At 40.9% G+C, this 16,523-nt stretch overlaps 1 protein-coding gene across 12 annotated transcripts in view; it reads right to left on the bottom strand.

The window, feature by feature from the left end:
- grb10b (growth factor receptor-bound protein 10b) overlaps positions 1 to 16,523 on the bottom strand; it is a 173,888-nt gene that overhangs the window by 122,640 nt on the left and 34,725 nt on the right. For 3 of the 12 annotated variants that reach the window (XM_048557076.2, XM_048557032.2, XM_048557058.2), the window contains one exon: positions 6,704 to 6,875. The exons of the other annotated variants lie outside the window; for them this stretch is intronic. The gene's annotated coding sequence lies outside the window, so the exon portion shown is untranslated. The remainder of the gene's footprint in view (positions 1 to 6,703; positions 6,876 to 16,523) is intronic. 12 annotated transcript variants of the gene reach the window in all.

The following is a 16,523-nucleotide window of genomic DNA, read 5'->3' on the forward strand; positions in this document are numbered from 1 at the left end:
GCGTTGGCTCAGTTATCAATTATCAATTTCAGTTTTCTCAAAAAGAAAGACAAGGACACAAACATCACCAAGAGAAAACTATCAATCTAGTGCCCAACATCCCATTCACTAAAACGCACGCTAACACTAACTGACATTCTATTGAATCACACCAGCACATATTGTTCCAATTCTTTAGAGATAATGGGAACTGCAGATGCTGGAGAATTCCAAGATAATAAAATGCGAGGCTGGATGAACACAGCAGGCCAAGCAGCATCTCAGGAGCACAAAAGCTGACGTTTCGGGCCTAGACCCTTCATCAGAGAGCTCTCTGATGAAGGGTCTAGGCCCGAAACGTCAGCTTTTGTGGTCCTGAGATGCTGCTTGGCCTGCTGTGTTCATCCAGCCTCGCATTTTATTATCTTGTTCCAATTCTTGTTTTCTGAGGTTAAAGGATGCTGACAATTGCTTTATTTTAAGATGTTCAACTAGTTCCCATCCTCTCTTTCATGAGCCCTGCAGAAGTTTACATGCTCATAATATCTTTAAAACAGAGATCAAGCAATTTTTTTTGATTCCAGGCAATACCACGTTTAATTTGTTCTTTTAATAGGTGACTCTTTTTTAAAATCACAGTTGCATACCCAGCAAGAAACTTGATTGCCCACTTGGAAAAACATCTGGAAGACATAAATTCTTTGTTTCCAGACCAAATTGTGCGTCAAGGCCCCCAGAGGCTTGGTATCTAATTACCACAGTACGTGCACCAGAGTGGCAGCTTTACAGTCACCTGAACATTCCACACCTCATTTTCCCTTCCAGAGTTCACCGTTATTGTCCAAACACATTTCCACCTCTCTCCCCAAAGTCAGAGAAGGGTGGAGATAGACAGCACAAGAACAGGCCCTTCGGTCCAACTCATCCATGCCGACTGGATGTCCTAAACTGATCTAGTCCCATACGCGAGCATTTGGCCCACATCCCTCTAAACCTTTTTTGTTTTAAATGGACCAGCCTCCACCCCTTTTCACTGGCAAATCATTCCACACACACACCAGTGTGAAAAAGTCTCTTATAAATCTTTCTCCTCTCACCTTAAGTATGCCCTCTAGTTTCACTTTCCCCACCCAGAAGACCTCATCTATTGACCCAAACAATGCTCAAGATTTTATAAGTTTCTACATGGTCCCCCCTCAGCCTCGAGGCTGCAGAGAAAATAGCCCCAGCTTATTCAGCTTCTCCCTACAGCTCAAATTCTCTCATCTTGGTAACATCCTTGTAAATCTTTTTTGAATACTTTCAAGTTTCACAACATCCTTCTATAGCAGGGAGACCAGAACTGCATGCAGTATTCCAATAGAGGTCCAACCAATGTCCTGTACAGATATAACATGACCTCCCAAGACCTATACTCAATATACTGACCCAAAAAAAGAGAAGTATACCAAACGCCTTCTTCACTATTCTATCTAGCTGCGACTCGACTCCCAGGACCTTGTGATTTAGTGAACAAGTCTTGCCCTGACTTGCTTTTCCAAAATACAGCACCTCACATTTATGGAAATTATACTTCATTTGCCACTCTTCTGCTCAATGGCCCATCAAATCAAGGCCCATTTGTATTCGGAGGTAACCTTCTTCACTACCCACACCTCCCATTTCGGCGTCGGCTGCAAACTTACTAACCATACCTCACACATAGATACACATCTAAACCTTTCATATAAATGGCAAAAAGCAGAACAGCCAGCATCTAACCTTGTGATACACCGCGGGTCACAGACCGTCAGTCTTAAAAGCAAACGCCTACTACCACCATCTGCCTTCTACCTTTGAGCCAGTTCTGTGTTCAAATGGCTAGTTCTCCCTGTATTCCATATGACCTCACCTTACTAACCAGTCTACCATGAGGAACTTCGTCAAACACCTTATTGAAGTCCATATAGATCACGCCCACTGCTCTGCCCTCCTCATTTCAAAAAACTCCAAGTTAATTAGATAAATTTTCCACACATGCTTACTGTCCCTAATCCATGCTTGCCTTTCTGAATACATGTAAATCCTGGCCCTCAGGATTCCCTCCAACAAGATATCCACCACCAATGTCAGGCTCATCAGTATATAGTTCCCTGGCTTTTCTTTACCACCTTCCTTAAACAGTGACACAACATTAGCCAATCTCTAACATTCCGGCATCTCACCTGTGGTTATTGATGATATGAATATCTCAGCAAAAGGCCCTTCAATCACTTACCTGGATTCCTAGAGTTCTGGGGTACACCTGATCTAGTCCTGGGTATTTATCTACCTTGGAGTTTTATGATGTCCAGCACCACCTCTTCTTGAATATGGGCATTTTTCAAGACATTATTTTTTATTTCCCCACATTCTCTATCTTGCACATCTTTCTCCGTTGTAAACATTTATGCAAAATACTCATTTAGTATCACCCCCCATCTCCTGCAGTTCCACACATAGGTGGCCTTGCTGATAGTTAAGGGGCACTAATCTCTGCCTCGTGACCCTTTTGCCCATAATGTATTTGTAGAATCCCTTTAGATTCTCCTTAAGCCTATTTGCTAAAGCTCAGGTTCCCTTTATCCCTCCTCATTTCACACTTCAGTATATTCCTACTGTCTTTCTACTCTTATAGCAATTCAGTCAATCTATGTTGCCAATACCAGACATGTAATTCCTTCTTTATAACCAAAATGTCAATTTCTCAAGACACCCAGCATTCCCTACATCTACCAGCCTTGCTCTTCAATGTAAAAGGCCATTTCTGGACTCTCAATCTCTCATTTTTGAAGGGTTCCCATTTCCTTGCCAGCCTTTTGCCTGCAAACATCTGTCCCTTATCAACTTCTGAAAGTTCTTGCCTAATACTGTAAAAATTCACCTTCCTCCAATTTAGAACTTTTAGATCAAGTCAATCCCTGCAGAGAAAATCAATGTTCCTCCTCCTTTATTTGCTGTGTGGGTACTTTATTACCTGGAGTATTTAGAGGGATAAGTGCTGATATTTTCATTTTACAAACTGAATGTTTTAACTAATTTGGCAACTTCAGTAAATAAATCAATTACTGTATTTATTAAAACTCAGATTAATCCTTTTAAAGTCTCACATAGGAAAGCACACATTTGGTAACACAAAACAAATATGCAACGAACTGTGAATACAAGGGACTAGAAACAGACACTACTCTTCCCATCTCAGCCGTAACAAAGTTGAGACACTCAGCAACATACTTAAGACCAACAACATGCAATTGGAATTGAAGTAACAATACCTGGAAAATTGCAGTAAGAGTATACTTAGGATGGAAATCAGGAGGGCAAGAATAAGACATGAGGTAACTTTGGCAAATAGGGTTAAGGAGAAATTGAAAGGGATCTATTCTTGCATTGCTCTTCATCATTAATATAAATTACTTGGATGTGAATATAGGAAGTACGGCTAATGAGTTTATAGATAACACCAAAATTGGTGATTTTATGGACAGTGAAGAAGGTTACCTCAGAACAATGGGACCTTAATCAGATGGGCTAATGAGAGATAGATGGAGTTTAATTTAGATAACTGCAAGGTTCTAGATTTTGGTGTTACAAATCAGGACAGAACTTGCACACTGAATGGTAAGGCCCTGGGCCTGTTGCCAAACAAAGAGACCTTGAAGTGCACATTCATAGTTGCTTGAAAGTAGATTGGTCAGTAGAAAGGGTAGTGAAGGTGTTTTTTTTTGTATGCTTGCGTTTATTGGCCAGTGCATTAAGTATTGAAGCTAGGAGGTCATGCTGCAGCTACACAGGACAGTGGCTGGGCCACTTTCAAAATACCGTGTTCAATTTTGGTCTCCTTGCTATAGAAAAGATATTGTTAAATTTGTATGGCTTTTCTGAACGTTTTCAAAGATGTTGCCATGGTTGGAAGGTTTGAGCTATAGGGAGAGGCTGAATAGGCCAAGGATATTCTTCCTGGAGCATAAGAGACTGAGGGGTGAGCTCAAAGAGTATAAAATCACAAAGGAGCATGAATAGGATGAATAGTCAAGTTCTTTGCCCCAGGGTAGCGGAATCCAGAACCAAATGGCATAGGTTTAAGGTGGGGGGCAATTTAAAAGGGACCTAAGGGACAAAATTTTAACAGGAAGTTGGCGAGTGTATGGAGTGAACTGCCGAAGGAAATGACAAAAGCTAGTACAATCTGTAGTAAAAGAACAAAGTACAAAGAAAATTCCAGCACAGGAACAAGCCTTTCGGCCCTCCATATCGGTGCTGATCCAGATCCTCTTTCTGAACCTGTCACCTATTTTCCAAGGATCTGTATCCCTTTGCTCCCTGCCTGTTCACGTATCTGTCTAGATACATCTTAAAATGACGCTTTCGTGCCTCCTTCTACCACCTCTGCTGGCAACGCGTTCCAGGCACCCACCACCCTTTGCGTAAAAGAACTTTCCACGCATATCTCCCTTAAACTTTTCCCCTCTCACCTCAAAATGGTGACCGCTAATAATGGAATCCCCACTCTGGGGAAAAGCTTCTTGCTATCCACCCTGTCTATACCTCATGATTTTGTAGGCCACAATCAGGTCCCCCCTCAACCTCTGTCTTTCTAAAGTAAATAATCCTAATCTACTCGATCTCTCTTCATAGAGAGAGAGCCCTCCATACCAGGCAACACCCTGGTGAACCCTCCTCTGCACCCTCTCCAAAGCATCCACATCCTTTTGGTAATGTGGCGACCAGAACTGTATGCAGTATTCCAAATGTGGTCGAACCAAAGTCCTATACAACTGTTACGTGACCTGCCAACTCTTGCACTCAACACCCTGTCCGATGAATGAAAGCATGCCGTATGCCTTCTCGACCACTCTATCGACCTGCGTTGTCAACTTCAGGGTGCAATGGGTGTGAACATCCAGATCTCTGTACATCAGTTTTCCCCAGGGCTTTTCCATTTACCGTATAATTTGCGCTTGAATTGGATCTTCCAAAATGCATCACCTCGCCTTTCCCTAGATTGAACACCAGCTGCCATTTCTCCGCTCATCTCTCCAATCTATCTGTATTCTGCTGCAATCTCTGACAGTACCCTTCACTATCTACTACTGCACCAAACTTAGTGTCATCTGCAAACTTGCTAATCAGACCAGCTATTCCTTCCTCCAGGTCATTTATGTAGAGCACAAACAACAGCGGTTCCAACACAGATCCCTGTGGAACACCACTGATCACAGTTCTCCATTTTGAGAAACTTCTTTCCACTACAACTGTTTCCTGTTGCCCAGCCAGTTGTCAATCCATTTAGCTAGTACACCTTGGACCCATGCAACTTCACTTTCTCCATGAGCTACCAAGGGGAAACCCTATCAAACACCTTACTGAAGCCCATGTAATATGATGTCCACAACCCTTCCCTCATCTGTCAACTTTGTCATTTCCTCAAATAATTCTATCGAGTTGGTAAGACAAGACCTTCCCTGCACAAAACCATGCTGCCTATCACTAATAAGCTAATTTTCTTCCAAACGTAAATTGACTCTATCCCTCAGTATCTTCTCCAGCACCTTCCCTACCACTGACGTAGGGCTCACCAGTCGATAATTACCTAGATTATCATTGCTACCCTTCTTAAACAAGGGGACAACATAAGCAATTCTCCAGTCCTTCTGGACCTCACCCGTGCTCAAGGATGCTGCAAAAGTATCTGTTAAGGTCCCAGCTACTTCCTCTCTCGCTTCCCTCAGTAACCTGGGATAGATCCCATCCGGTGATTGGAACTAGGCTGACCTCATTGACAACAAAGTCATCAATGGGGTTGTTAACCTGGGCCAAGCAGGAAATCCCTGGCTGACTAATAAGGAGATGAGAATGGTGACTGAGCTGGCTGGCCACAGCAACGGTACTATGCACAAACAGACAAAGAGTGACTCGGTGACAGGATACCAGACCCTGTGCAGTTATTTCAGAAATACAACATTCAAAAGGCATTTGGATAGCTATACAAATTAGAAGGGTTCAGTGGGATATGGGCCAAATGCTAGCAAATAAGACTAGATCAATTTAGGCTATCTAGTCAGCCTAGACAAATTGGACCGGTGTTTGTTTCCATGCAGTACATCTCTATCACTTAATCTGGACCAAAAGCGATCTTCAATTGGCCAGACAAAAAGTTTTAGTTAATCAGTAAGCAAAGCATTTAAAGCTATTCCAAACTATTCCACTCTTCTGTAAAAACATACTCATCTTAAAAGCTAATACTTCAGTTACTATAATTTTACATCTGCACACAAGAAGTTTATCTCAAGGCCTGTATTTCCCCATTTCCAAATACATAGATGAATCAACGTGTTCAACACAAGAACAAATTAAGACTGCTTTCTTTGTCTCATTCCTGCAAATGGCCACAATAAAGACTGAATTCAAAAAAAAGGGTTATATTGCCAATCATATTTAAGACAGTGTATAGTTCAGGAACAGAAGCAAGTCAGCCAGATTCTTTAAGTGACAAATAATTAGTTTATTGCTTCTTTGCAAAGATGTGAAGATTAACAAAAAGGGTTAACCGAGCAAACAGATCCGACTACATTCCTCAAATATAACACAATGCCTCAGTCTAGAGTGGAGAAAATACAAAATCACTGCTGAATATTGTCTTTTTGAAATTACTTTGGTCAAGTAACAATTAATTTCAGAAACAAAGTAATTATTCACAGATTACCATAACACCAACATTTGGATAGTCACTTTGTGCACAAGTTGTTCACACTGTGCGGCCTTGATGGATCATTTATACAGGCTGATTTCACTTTTCTGGAATATAGTGGTGTAGACTTTGAGTTCTAATCCTCCACTTGCAGAGATGAAGTATTCTTCTGGGTTTTCAACTCAAACTTTTTGAGAGGCAGATCAGAAAAGGGGAAAAGGACAAAAGGTTGTTATTGCAGGCAAGTCATCTTTATGTTCAAATGCAATATCTTACTTCAACAAGAAACCAGGTCATGTGTCCACTTTCTGAACGTATTATAAACTTGCATATCCATCTAAGCAGATGGTTTGTTCCGAATAAAGCATGATTACTGCTGTAACAGTGTCTTTTGCTTTGCCAAACATTCTTTCCAAAAAGTTTAAAGTAAGCACACACAACTATTACAGAAACTTGACCGAAAAATGGGCACGACCAGTAGCTCAATCTTCTGGGTATTAGATGCTATAGGAAGGATGGGAGAGGAGGCAAAAAGCCAAGCTTGGGGTGAGGGAGTGAACAGCATTTTTGACGAAGGAATACATTACTGCTGTAACTACAGAAGGTATTACTGAAAAATTGTCCAATGAAAATATATGGATAGGAGTTAGAAATAAGAAAGAAAACATCTAGATGCGATTGTACCATTGGCTGCCCTGATAGTAAGAGAGAAATCTAGAAAAACAAACTGTCGGGAGATCTCAGACAAGATGCAAGCATAGTATCATTGTAATAATGGGGAATTTTAATTTTCCAAATATTGACTGAAACTACCCATATTAAAAATGTTTGGATGGTGAAGAATATGTCCAAATGTGTTCAAGAAAATTCTTTATCAATATGTGAATGCTCCTATTAGACAAGGAACAAAACAAGATCTTTTCTTTGGAAATAAAGCAGGGCAGGTGGCTGAAGTAAAAAAAAAGTGGAGGAACACTAGGTCTAGCAATCAATTTTTATTAGTTTTGCAATAGTTTTGGGAAAAAAAGCCTTTCATAAAAAAGTTAAAACTTCTTAATTGGAATAAGGCAAGTTTTAATGGTATGAGACAAGAAAATTGAAAAGTTGATTGGAGTAGACTGTTTGGAGGTCAAAGGAACATTGACAAGTAGCAGGCTTTCAAGAGTTTGATGAGGAGAGTACAGAAGCATTATGTTCCTGTTACACAGTGAAGGATAAGGCTGGTGAGATTAAGAAACAATTGATGAATAAAGATAGAGGTTTTGGTCAAGAATAAAAGGAATCTTATTTTAGGTATAGACAACTCGGTTCAACTGAATCTCAAATCAATATAACGAGCATAGGGGTATTCCTGAGAGAGAAATCAGAAAGGCAAAGATGGGCTAGGAGATAGCCTTAGCAAATAAGGTTAAGGATAACCCGAAGAGATTCTACAAACAAATTAAGAACATTATGAATCTCTTCGGATTATCCTTAACCTTATCTGCTAAGGCTATCTCCTAGCCCATCTTTGCCTTTCTGATTTCTCTCTCAGGAATACCCCTATGCTCATTATATTGATTTGAGATTCAGTTGAACCGAGTTGTCTATACCTAAAATAAGAACATTAAGAACAAGAGGGTAACTACAGTGAAGGTAAGGCCTTTTAAAGATCAAGGAGGTCATCCTTCTGTTGAACCCCAGGAGATGGGAGAGATACTGAATGCATATTTCACATCAGTTTTTAAAGTGGAGAAAGAAATGGAGTGCAAAGAATGCACAGAAATAAACTTTGGTTTTAAAACAGTCTACATTGCAGAAGAGAATGTCCAGGAAATCTTATGAGACTATAAGAGACAGATAAATCTCCAAGATATGATCCAGTGTATCCCAGAACATTGTGGAAATTAAGCGACAAAATTGCGAGACACTTTGCAGAAAAATATGCAAAGTGCAGATGAGGTGTCTGATGACTGGAGGGAGTCTAATGTTGTACCTTTGTTTAAAGAAAGGTTATGAGGAGAAACTGGGTAAATACAGACATGACAGTCTGACTTTGGTTTTGGGTAAATAATTGGATAAGATTATAAAACGTAGGATTTATGGACATTTGGAGAGACAAAAATTGATTAGGGAAGTTACCAAAAAGATTGACAAGGGCTGAGCAGTAGACATTGTTTATTTGATTTTTAGTAAAGCCTTCAACAAGATTCCACGTGGTAGACTAATTAGCAAAGTTAGGTCACAAGGGATTCAGGGTAAGCTTGCCAATTGGATACATAATTAGCTTAACAGGAGGGGACAGACTGGCGGAGGGTTGCTTTTCGGGCTGCAGGCCTGTTACCAGCAGTGTTCCGCAGGGAATTGTTCTGGGTCCTCTTTTGTGTCATTTACATAAATGATTTGGATGAGAATATAGAAGGCATGGTTACTAAGTTTCCAAAATTGCTGATGTAGTAGACAGTGAAGAAGGCTAAGATTACAAAGGGATCTTGATCAAATGGGTCAATGGACAGAAAAAAAAATGCAGATGGAGTTCAACCTGGATAAATGAGAGATACTGCATTTTGACAGAACAAGTGTAAAGCTTATACAATTAATGGGAGGGCCTTGGGTAGTGTTGTCGAACTGAGGGACCTAGGGTGCAGGCACATAATTCTTTTAAGTTTGTGTCACATACAGAGAGGGTGATTAAAAAGGCATTGGCACATGTCCCTTCATTGCTCAGAGTTGGGAAGCCATGTTGAGGTTGTACAGGCCATTTTAAGACCTCTTCTGGTATACAAAATCCAGTTTTGGTCATCCAGTTGCAGGAAGGATATTACCAAGCTGGAGAGGATACCAAAAAGATTTACCAGGATGTTGCTGGGTATGGAAGGTTTGAGTTGTAAAGAAAGGTCAGAGTTGGCTGGGACTTTCTTTGCTGGAATCTACGAGGTTGAGAGACAACCTGATCAAAATTTTATAAAATGAGAGGTTTAGATAGGGTTAATGGCAGTTGTCTTTTCCCTAGGGTGGGGATTTTAAGACTAGCAGGCACTTTTAAGGTGAGAAGGTGAGAGAAATTTAAGGTGGGGGGGGGGGGGGGAAGGAGAAAGTTTCTTTTTGGAGGGTGGTTCACATGTGGAATGAACTTCCTGAGGAAGTGGGTACAATTACTACATTTAAAATACATTTGGATAAGGACATGCATAGGAAAGGTTTGGAGGGATGTGGGCCAAGAGCAGGCAGATAGGGCTATTTTAGTTTGTGATTACGTTTGGCATGAACTGATTGAACTGAAGGGTCTGTTTCTATGCCGTAAGTCTCTATATATATATCCTATTAATGGGTATTATGCATCAATATTTTGAAAAACATAGCTACATAATATTTACAAAGTGGAAGATCATCTTCTTCAAGTTTGTTAAGAATTTATCCCTCTGGAAACCCAATCAAAAGTTGACTGGAGAGCAGTGCCCCAAATTTCCTGTACTCTCCAAGCTGAAATCAAGAAAAACCACTGTCTTCCCCAATAATGTGCAAATTATAAAAAGTAATGCTACAATGTCAATTAACGGTTTACAGAACCAAATTGGATTTGTTTTCAAACCAACTTCCAGCGAAGGCAAAACAAAGCTCAGACTTTTAAAAAAAACGTAAACTAGATACAGTGAAAGATAACTTAAGATAATACACTGATACTATTTAACACCAGAAAAATGTGTTAGTATACCTACTTGATCATCCCTAACAACTTATTTTTAAGTATTTCCCATTGCAACTGTGATTTATCCCCAGTTTACACTAGTCAAAATGAGATAACCAATAAAATTGACTTAGTTGTAACAAATGTACCTTTTTAAATTAACAAACAGGCAACAAGAAGCAAGCAGAATCCAGACACAAATTGGCCTGATAGTGGTGAAAGTCATCCCCTTCTGTGGAAATAATGGCCTTAACAAGCATAACAGACTTGTTGATGAAAATAGAAGTGCACAGTACCAAAGGAAAAACAGCAGTATCACTAGAAAGTTGATTAATCAATGTTTTCAGATTTAAGGGATATAAATATACTTCCCAGGGGTCAGTGTCAGGACTATTACTTCCTTGGTTGTAAAAATGTGATTGGGACTGACACATGACATACACCTGTCAATACTTGATACTGCAAAAGGAGGAGGAGTATAACTCAGGGGAGGAGACTGTAAACAACTTCAGGAGATCTAAGGTTCAAAATAGCAGACAAAATTGGATGCTGAAAAAAAGAGAAAACAGTTAGGGAGGATGAATAGAGACGCGTGTATGGTGTTCAATTTCTTTTTTTATTCATGAGACGTCAGCATCTCTGGCTACGGCAACATTTATTGGCAATCCCTGATTTCCTTTGAGAAGATGACGGTGGTGGGCCTCCTTCTTAAACCTCTGCAGTCTATTTGGTTTAGGTAGACCAACAGTGAAATTAGGGAGAGAATTCCAGAATTTTGACCTAGCACAGATGAAATGACAATATTTTCAAGTAAGGGTGGTGAGTGGCTTGCAGAAGTGTCATTCCCATGTATGTGCTGCGCTTGTGCTTGGGTTTGGAGTATGCTGTCTAAGGAGTCCTGGTGAATTTCTGCAATGCGCCTTGTAGATGATACACAGCGCTGTTGCCAAGTATCAATAGTCAAAGGAGTGAGTGAATATTTACACATGAGGTGCCAAACAAGTAATCTCCTTTGTGCTGCAAAGTGTTAAGCTTTCTGAATGTTGTTGGAGTCGTACTTATTCTGCAAAGTGTAGTATATTCCATCACACTCCTGACTTGTGCTTTGTAGACGGCTGTAGCAACCTTCTGGCTGCTAAAACACAGGTGAATAGACAACTTGGCCAACATCCTTTGCTGTTTGGCCAAGTAAAATGCTGATGTCACAAAAGCCACACAGCAGATAGTGCGAACACTGCAGCCAGGTGTTAACGGCATTAGCATAATGTGAAAAGCAACAGTTATCCTCGACAGACATATCCCCAAATTATCCAAACAAAGAAGGGCCCAGGCAGAAAGGAGCTGGGTCCTACTATGCAAAGAAACAAATACTAGCAAGCCATTCAAAATGACCAACGATTCAAACTATTAAGTGCCGTCTCCCTGATTGGCCAGGACTATAGAAACTGTCAGGATTCACCTGCAGACTAATCCCCTGAATTGTCTGGAGGCCTTCCCAGCGAAACAGCACAGCTTTGAAGAGACAGAGCCAGACAGAGAGAGAGAGCAACTGCATAAATCTAGCAGAGAATCAACAAGTATTGTAAGCTTAAGGGGCCAAATAGGATTGGTGATAGCATGTTTAGTCTTTAAAAGGTTACTGTAACTTGTTTCCTAATAAATGTGGGACTGTTGTGCACTGGCACGGGCTTGTGTTTATTATTTTGATTTGATTGTTTCAGTATTGTGGGACACGTGGGCAAATTCTTTGAGAACACTCTGGTTGGAGTTGGTCTGACTTGTTTTAAGGATGAATTAAGGTGACCAGGTTTTAAGGAACCAAGTGGCAAAATGATTCATTGTGGGATTCCTGGTCTCTGATCTGTTCTTTTAGCCACTATATTTATATGGCAAGTCCAATTCAAATTCTGGTCAGTAGTATCCCCCAAGATGTTGACAGTGGGGGATTCAGTGATGGTAACACCACTGAATATCAAGGGTGGCAGTAAGATTGTTTCCAATTGAAGATGATCATTGCTTAATATTTGTGCTGCATGAATACCTGCAACTTAGCAGCTCAAGCCTGGATACTGTCCAAGTCTGGTCATATTAGGACACACACTGGTTAAGCACATAAAGTCACGAACATTTTGTGATCATTGGTGAATAGCCCTATTTTTGACCTTACAATGGAGGGAAATTCATCGATAATGCAGCTGAAGAGGTAGGGCCTAAGACATAATCCTGAAAAATTCTACATAGACGTCCTGGAGCTGAAATGACTGAGCTCCAACCAAAAGCATCTTCATTATCCCAGGTACAAATGCAGGGATCATCAACACCACTACCACTACCAACACCCCAGCCCACAGCCCATCCCCCACTGACATGAGTGCTGCTTAGGCCCATCGAGGCCACATTTGGTCGTATTGTGCCATGATGTTAAGTACAGTCACACTCACCTCCCCTTTGGGAGTCAGCTCTTTTGTCTATGTTTGGTACAAGTCTGTACTTTAGTCAGGAGACGAGTGGCCCTGATGTAACCCAATTTGCTAAGCTGCTTTTTAGCATAATTGATGACTCCTTTTCATCCCTTTACTAATGATCAACAGTGGAGAGGCTGCTTTGAATTTATTCTGCATCTTTCACACAGGACACACCTAGAAAACTTTCCACATTGTCAGGTTGATGCCAGTAGTTATAGCGCAACAACTTGGCTAAGGGCAGAGCAGGGTCTGGAGACTAGGTCTTCAGTGTTCCTGCTACAAAGTTGTCAGGATCCACACACAAATCTTCTTTTAGTTAGCCAGAGATACCAGCTCAACAAACTAAGTAAACAAAGTTTGTAACAAGTTCAAACTAACAAGATCCTCCCACCTCAGGATATTTAACTGCCAATCAGGTCACCCCGTTTATCCTAGATAATGGGAACTGCAGATGCTGGAGATTCCAAGATAATAAAATGTGAGGCTGGATGAACACAGCAGGCCAAGCAGCATCTCAGGAGCTCCTGAGATGCTGCTTGGCCTGCTGTGTTCATCCAGCCTCACATTTTATTACCCCGTTTATCCTAGTTCGTTAACATTTCATTCATCATTTACATTTTGTACTAGGTCCTCCTAGCACTCATCCAGAGGCAAGCTACATTCAGATGGCAGATAGTTTAATGGAAGAGTAATTTCAAGGATGTGAATTCAAATTCAACATGTTAGTCCAAGTATGACAGCGCAGTTAAACCAATTTTGAATTGTACAACTGGGTCATGTGATTTAGAAAGGACCATGAATCGCTGCAAAACTTAAACCTTTAACTAGTTATTGTGACACCAACCTGATACCAATGCAACATTCTTAATTGCTTTAGTAAGCTACTCTGTTCATTTCAATTAATTTTTAATTCATATTTACTGTCTATCCCCAATTGTCTTCAAATGAAGTCATTTGTTAGGCTATTTCAGAGGGCACACTGCTACAGATGTCATAGTTGTAGTTATCGTGCAACAGCTCAGCTCGGGGCACAGCAGGGTCTGGAGACCAAGTCTTCTGTGTTCCTGCTACAAAAAGTTGCCAGGGTCCATAGACAAACAAATCTTCATTTAGCTTCCCGAGCTGCTATCTCTGGCTAACTAAACAAATGTAAATGTAAATAAATATAAACAGAAGCAAGCCAGACCAAGTAAGGATGGCAGATTTCCTGCCCGAAAAAGGACACTAGCGAACCAGATTTTTAAAAAAATGGTTGACAGTGGTTACCAGCTGGCTTTATTCTAGATTTCATTTCATTATTCTAACATCTGCCATGGTGCAATTAGAATACATGCTAGCTTGGAGCTCTGTATTACTAGCCCAATGACACTACCTCCCTTGATGACTGAAATTGTTACAAGGGTAATTAAGGATGCGTTCTAAGTGGCAGCCTATCTTGTGATAGTTTTTCTTTTCATTAAAAATGTGAAGTTTTAAAAGATGCTAACGTTCAGAAATTTTGTTGAGAGCAAATCTCCATTGCTTGATTGTTAAACATCGAAAGGAAATACCAAGTTGTCTTACTGGGAAGCACGTGCAAAGCGTTCGGGTTAATAGACAAAGGCAAAAACACCAGTACTGATCACAGTTAACTGGGAATTTGGAGACTATGTTTAAGTGCTAGGAATGTCAGGTTTTGTAAATGGATATTTATATAAAGACCCATGATTCACATTACCATAAAGATGCGTTTTTATAAAGAAGGGCAAGGGACCACAACAACCCACTATAGGAATACAGCCACAGGTACCCCAATCCCCCACAAAATAAATCCAACTACTCACCACACAAGAATACAAATAGAGCCACAATCACCAAATAAAAACTTTGGGCATTTAAACAAGACAGGAGGATTTGTCTAGCTTCAGCTAGATTAACGAGCTGCAAAGGTCACACAGAGTCATACAGCACAGAAACAGCTCAACTCATCCATGTAACTGTCACCGAAACCATTCTGGGATTTAGAAGTTAGTCTGCTTGAACAGGAAAAGAAATAGAAGCAAGCCCTCAGGAGCCAAGAATAACTTTGAACTGGTTCAGCAAAATAGTGTGCTATGTCTGTCGAAGGGACAAAGAGAGACCACAGACATTGGCAGAGAATTAGGCCACTTACTCCATCAAAAGTCTAGTCTGCAACACAAGTAGATCACGGTTGATCTAATAATCCTCAATTCAGCTTTCCTGCTTTCTCCCTATAACCCACTCTTTTACTGATTAGAAATCAGTTTCTCTCAGGCTTGAATATACTGAACAACCCAGTCTCAACAGCCCTCTAAGAAAAAAAAACTTCCACAGATTCAGTACTCTATACAGAAAGTCCTCCCCACTGGTCTGAAATGGACAATACCTTCTCTCCCTCTGACTCTAGGCCCTGTGGATAAAAACTCTCTGCACCTACCCTATCAAACCCTAACAATCTTGTGTTACTCTAAGGTTTCCTTTCAATCTTCACAATTCCAATGAGCACAGTCCAGTTTATTCAACCTCTCAAAAAAAACTCCCTCCACACTCAGGGTCAACATGTGAACCCTCTTTGGGCTGCCTCCAATTCAGATAGGGGAAAAACAATACATAATATTTCAGCGATAACAAGGTGTATAGAGCTGGATGAACACAGCAGGCCAAGCAGCATCAATAGACAATAGGTGCAGGAGTAGGCCATTCGGCCCTGCGAACCAGCACCACCATTCATTATCATGGCTGATCATCCACAATCAGTATCCCGTTCCTGCCTTATCCCCATAACCCTTGATTTCACTATGTTTAAGAGTTCTATCTATCTCTTTCTTGAAACTATCCAGAGACTTGGCCTCCACTGCCTTCTGGGGCACAGCATTCCATATATCCAGCACTCTCTGGGTGAAGAAGTTTCTCCTCAACTCTGTTCTAAACGGCCTACCTCATTTGTAAACTGTGTCCTCTGGTTCTGGACTCCCCCATCAACAGAAACATAGTTCCTGCCTCCAGATTGTCCAATCCCTTAATAATCTTATACTTCTCAATCAGATCCCCTCTCATCCTTCTAAACTCAAGTGTATACAAGCCCAGTCGCTCCAATCTTTCAACGTACGATATCCTGCCATTCCGGGAATTGACCTCGTGAACCTACGCTGCACTCTCTCAATAGCCAGAATGTCCTTTCTCAAATTTGGAGACGAAAACTGCACACAATACTCCAGATGCGGTTTCACCAGGGCCCTATACAGCTGCAGAAGGACCTCTTTGCTCCTATACTCAATTCCTCTTGTTATGAAGGCCGGCATGCCATTAGCTTTCTTCACTGCCTGCTGTATCTACATGCTTGCTTTCATTGACTGGTGTACAAGAACACCCAGATCTCGTTGAACTTCCCTTTACCTAACGTGACTCCATTTAGATAGTAATCTGCCTTCCTGTTCTTGTTATTAAAGTGAATAACCACACATTTGTCCGCATTAAACTGCATTTGCCATGCATCCGTTCACTCACCTAGCCAGTCCAAGTCACCCTGTATTCTCATAACATCTTCCTCACATTTCACCCTCCCACCCAGCTTTGTGCCATCAGCAAATTTGCTCATATTAGTTTTAATGCCTTCATCTATATCATTAATGTATATTGTAAATAGCTGCAGTCCCAGCACCAAACCTTGTGGAACACCACTGGTCACCGCCTGCCATTCCGA

This window comes from Stegostoma tigrinum, chromosome 2 (assembly GCF_030684315.1).
Source record: "Stegostoma tigrinum isolate sSteTig4 chromosome 2, sSteTig4.hap1, whole genome shotgun sequence".
NCBI lineage: Eukaryota > Metazoa > Chordata > Chondrichthyes > Orectolobiformes > Stegostomatidae > Stegostoma > Stegostoma tigrinum.